The sequence below is a fragment of the Saimiri boliviensis genome, chromosome 15, assembly GCF_048565385.1.
Source record: "Saimiri boliviensis isolate mSaiBol1 chromosome 15, mSaiBol1.pri, whole genome shotgun sequence".
NCBI classification, from domain to species: domain Eukaryota; kingdom Metazoa; phylum Chordata; class Mammalia; order Primates; family Cebidae; genus Saimiri; species Saimiri boliviensis.
The window spans coordinates 46815775-46821774 of record NC_133463.1 but is presented as its reverse complement, the minus strand read 5'-3'; positions in this window follow the sequence as shown (position 1 = coordinate 46821774).

Genomic DNA, 6000 nt, shown 5'->3' with positions numbered 1-6000 from the left:
CTCCAGTGACTATCATTCTTGGTTGTATCGGCTGTGCAAATATCAACCCCAGCAAAACAGAACCCTAGGCCAACTCAGCTCTCGTACCAGGCAGCTAACCATGGCTGCAGAAAACCCAGCAACTTTGTTAATTTGTCTTGTTTAAATTCATAATCATAAGCCTGAGTGAACTTGCCAGTAGTACTTATGGAAAACTCAGTGCCAATCAGTTCTTTTTCACTCCCTTCTAGGCAAATGTTTCAAAACTTCTCTTTCCTCACATCTCCACTACCAATTTATCTTTCTAAATTCTCAGCTTCTTCTTATTTCATTGGGATTACAGGTGAGATCAAAACAAAATTTCCAATAACTCTGAACATCAAGTTTACCAATCTATCTGGGTCTATCTGATACCACATGCCCTGCCTTCCCCTTTCCTTTGGGGGAACAAATGCTTATCCTCTGATCTAAGGTCAAATCCTCTCTCCTGTTCTAGATCCCTTCTGTTTTGAGTGTCTCTTTTTTCCTGCATCATCAGTTATTTGTTCTCTACTAGTTGTTACCATCACCATACAAAAATGTCCCTCTCAAAGAAAAAAAAAATCCTTCTGTATTCCTATATCCTGCTCTAATTATGGCCCACTTTGTCATTTATTTTTATAACAAAACTACTTTTAAAAGGCTGCCTTTTATTTTTTCACTTCATTTACTCATTTACACTATATGATTTGTTCTTTGATAAGGACACAGAAATTGTTCTTGTCAAGGTAATTAGGTATCTCTACATTGCCAAATCCAATTATCAGTTTTCATCTTAATCTACTAGCAGCTAGGAGCAATAAAACCTCCCTCTTCCTTCTAAGACCTTTTCACTTATGCTTCTGGGACAACTCTCCCTATCTCCCTGCTTACTTCTTTTTATGCCCCTTATTTCATCCTCTGGCATGCCCCATGGCTCAGTCTACCAACATCATCTATTCTCTTCCTACACCTACCTCTAAAGTGATTTCATCTGGTCTAAAGACTTTAGAGACCACGATGATTCACAAATTTTCATCTATAGCCATGCTATCTCTCCCACGAATGGAATGTCAGACTAGTACAACCAGTTGTCTACTTCACATCTCCACACAGATCTGATCAGAAATACAAATTTAGCAAATCCAAAAACAAAGTCTTAATCCCCAAAATCTCATTGCCTTTTAAGGCTCTAAATTAACTTTCATGCACCTACCTTTCTAACCTCATATCCTAACAATTTCCCCCTTTGATCATTTCATTATATAAAAACTAACCTTTCAGTTCTTGGAATATATGAAGTATGTGCTCACCTACTTGCATGTGCTGAACCTCTTCAAGTGTTCACTTATTCTGCTTTCACATTGTCTTCAAATCTCTGCCCAAGTGTCCCCTACCACCTTATATAACTCACTCCCTATACCTGCAGTCTTACTCTGTACCTTCATGACCCTTACTACCTACTAATATGCCATATTAGTTGGTGGAAAGGGCCATGGAGACACAGAGCAAAAATTCAGTCTCCTTTTACTTGGACAAAATGTCCAGAAGAAGAGATTTATTTGTCCATTTTTGTATCTTCAGTGATTAGAACAGCAGCACTAATACATTGTACTCTATAAATAATCTACTGAATGAGTATCAACTTGTCTGAACACAGTTTATTGAAGCTTATTTTTAAATGAAACTTAAATTTACCTTTTTTATTAGCCTAAATTGTATATAAGAAATTGATAAAAATCTAGAATTTCATGTCAACTCCTTACCAGCATAAACAAAGTGAATTCTTACTAATGTTAAAACAGTTTCTGTTCTGTTTATAGTCACTTCCCCTTCTTGCATTGTCCTATTCCTGTTCAGCCTGCTGAAACTCTTCAAGATCTAATACCAATCTTCACATAAATGATAGGTTTTTGTTCCCTGTATCATATATCAAAGTGTTTTCATATTAATATAGAAAATTCTTAGCCTACCTATAGTTACTTGAATGCAACTGTTTCTATTGCTAGCTTTACATTATATTTGTATATATTTTACATGATCCACTTTCTGACCTCATTAAAAGAGTAGATGCTTTATCATAAAATTGCAAAGCTTCTGTAGAGCATGATTAATCAGCCTAAGCCTAGCAGACACACAAACACACACACACACACACACACACACACACACACACACAGACACAGGCACACAGAGTACTATTAACATGGAAATCCTTCTACTACCCTTTCTCTTAAGTCAAAATTATGTAAGACAATATTGATTATTATTCACTAAGTGCCCAATTCTTTCCTGGTAGACCAAGTTCCCAGCTTAGGCAGACCCCATAGAGTGATGAGGACAGGAGACCTGGCAGGCAATGGGGTGACAGATGCCAGAGCCAAATCACCCTGACAACTCCTCTCAATAATAAATCTGAGAATCCAATCTCTGCTAAATTGTTAATAGCTGCAAATGTGATACTCAGTTATCCCTTCTGATAGTGTATTTGCATTTAAATGAGTCCCTTCTGGAAGGATTCTCTTAATCCAAAGGAGAGGTTCTAAATGCTGACAGCTCCCAGCACACAGAGCCTCTGACTCTGGTTTCACATTTTCCCTTAGTGAGACTCATGATATCACTAGGCCATTTGATCTCTAATTTGACAGTATCAGAAAGAAAACATTGCAGAACTCAAAGTCAAGATCCAAAGTTTAGGGTTTTTTTGTTTTGTTTTGTTTTGTTTTTAAGGGGCAATGTAAAGTCATAGGTTAAAAAAAAATACATATTGGTGTATGTCAAATTCCAAGAAGACAGATTCAAACTTTATATATTGACAAAAGACATTTCCCGATATCTTTCCCATTTTCTTTCTGGCTTCCCTATGCCTCTTAGCATGCTATGGTATCAGAAGCAGTTCAATCCTGCCATTTAATGTCTTTGACTGTTGCCTTTAACACCATCAACACAATGATTCCTTTCCATGAATAAAAAGTACCTGGTAAGATTATTTTGATAGATGTATGCATCTGTGTTATCACCAGAAACAGTCTTCAGTGAGTCTGGCTTTGCAGATGGAAACTACACTAGAGGGACAAGAAAATGTGTTCTAGACTGTCCTAAGCCACCACAGTTGCACCCCCACTGCCTCAGACAACTTGAAGGAAAAGATCAAACATCTTTCACTCTTGAGACAATTGCTGTCTTCATTTCAGAAGCAAGACGGAGTCAGGCTGTGAGTGCTGGGGATCCAAGCCCAAGTCTGTTCAACTACAAAACCTCTAACCTTCACAGTCATCTCAACATTCTGGTTCTCTTCACCTTCTCATCCTCCTGCCTCTTTATTTTATAAGCAACTTTATCTTCAACATGAGGTACTTAGCAAATCCTTCAACTAAATGATAAATTATGAAGGCTGAGCATGTTCTCTCATTCAAGGTATTTAGAACTTTCAAAGGAAACAGGAGACAGAGCCTGCCCAAGTATGCAAGGAAAATACTTATAAACTATCAACTCCCCTGAAGTTCTGCAATGGCAATTACACACCATCTTATTACAGCCTCACATCATAGTAAGTCTACAGTTTGGATCCTAACTTTTTGCCATGGTTCCCTCTGACAATCTGAAGCAATTTACATAACTCCTCTTAAAATAAGGTGTTTAACTGCATAAAATATAATATGTAGAATTGCAAAGGAAACTAATTACCAATTTTAAAATACCATTATCAAAATAATTTAAAAAGGCCAGGTGCAGTGGCTCACGCCTGTAATCCCAGCGCTTTGGGAGGCCAAGGAGGGCGGATCACGAGGTCAAGAGCTTGAGACCATCCTGGTCAACACGGTGAAACCCCGTCTCTACTGAAAGTACAAAAATTTAGCCAGGAGTGCCAGTGAGTGCCTGTAGTCCCAGCTGCTCGGGAGGCTGAGGCAGGAAAATTGCTTGAAACCAGAAAACGGAAGTTGCCGTGAGCGGGAATCGCGCCACTGCACTCCAGCCTGGTGAGAGAGACTCTGTCTCAAAAAAAAAAAAAGAAAAAAAGAAAAAAAAAAATTCAAACAAAATTCATGATATACAAAGGTATGGGCATTTAAACTCTAAACACAGTATAGGAGAGTTCTACATACTACTATATTTAAAAATTGTGATACTGTTGGAAAGGGTTAACAATTTTTTTTTACTGCTTTACGTGTACGCTGAAATTGAACAATTAGAACAGTGAATGGTGGGAGCCATGATTCTCACTACTGAAATAGGAATTTACAGACAAGCAAAGGGAGGAGGATAGAATGATCTGTATGTAAAAGATTAAAGCTGGAGACATAAGTATTTGTGTTTATATATAGCTTAATACAGATACAGAATGGTTACATATAGAAATACTTATGTATATATGCATGGGTGAGTATACACATATACTTCTTCACTGTCTTAGTTGAAAGGCCTAAACAAAATGATGACCCACGCCAATAATGACCATGTCTAGGGACCAGATCTTGATTTGTATTACCAATCTCCAGTAAAAGGAACAAGGGCTCCTTGAAGTAATGGCTGATTCTAGGAATGAAGCAGAAAGTATACAAGTTGAGCCTGGAGGAACTTATAATACCATAAAGTAAGGGACTGTTAACTATCCTGTCACTTCCGCCACACACACACACACACACACACACACACACACTCACACTCACACATCAAAGAGGATGTCAAAGGAGCACGGGAACCTACTGAAAGAGCTTCCAATGGGCAAAACTGAAACAAATTGAACAACAAAATAAACTAGCAATTAATTACCAAAAGTATAAAATATAATAAATCTTTGTAAGTCTATAATGTTGATATCAACAAATAATTGAATACTTGGTAGAGAATAGACAGATCTTCTAGGCAGAAAAATTCCAAATACTTTATGTACACACTCTGCTCTCAGGGAAGTAGAGCTGAAGTCCCACTCCTTAGGTTTGGGTTTCAGGTAGTTACTTCCTAAAAGTACAGTATGGAAAGGATGGGCAATAACATTACAGTGGAGAAACCTGACAAACACTGCCTCAGCCAGGCAATCAAAGTCAACATCAACAGTCATAAACCACATCGATATTACAGCACCTTGATATGATGTGAGGAAAATGGGACTCTATGTCTTTCTCCTACCAATAGTTTGCAATTCCAGTCTTATCATGAGAAAAGCATCAGACTAATTGCAGCAGTGGGGTATCCTAGAAAACAGTTGACCATTACACCTCAAAACTATCATGATCATCAAAAACAAGAAAAGGCTGAGAAATTGTCACAGCTAAGAGGAGCTTAAGGGGACATGACAACTAAATGCGGTGTGGTATCCTCCATGGGCGCCTGGAACAGATTTAAGGATATTAGGTAAAAACCAGGGAAACTTAAATGTAGTTAGATTTTATTTATTGACTAGTTAATAATAATGTATCAATATAGATTCATTGATTGTAATCAAATGGTAAGATTTGGATTTGTGTCCCTACCCAATCGCATGTCAAATTATAATCACCAATTTTGGAAGGGGGCCTGCTGGGAGGTGATTTGATCATGGGGGAGGTCTTCTCCCTTGCCTTTCTGGTGATAGTGACTGAGTTCCCATGAGATCTGGTTGTTTAAAACTGTGTAGCACCTCCCCTTCTCTTTTTCCTTCTCCAGCCATGTAGGGCCTGCCTGCTTCCCCTTTGCCTTCCAGCATGATTATAAGTTTCCTGAGACCTCACCAGTCATGCTTCCTTTACAGCCTACAGAACCACGAACCAATTAAACCCCTTTTCTTTATAATTTACTTAATCTCAGGTAGTTCTTTATAGCAATACCAGAATGGACTAATTACACCAAGGTACCATACTAATGTATGAGGTTAATAGGAGATAATGGGATATATGGGAACACCCAGTATTATTTCCTCAATTTTTCTGGATATTAAAACTGAAAAAAACAGTCTATTAAATAAAACAAAATGTAGTGATGATTTGATTACAAAATCAGTGTAGTGATACATTGAGATATCTA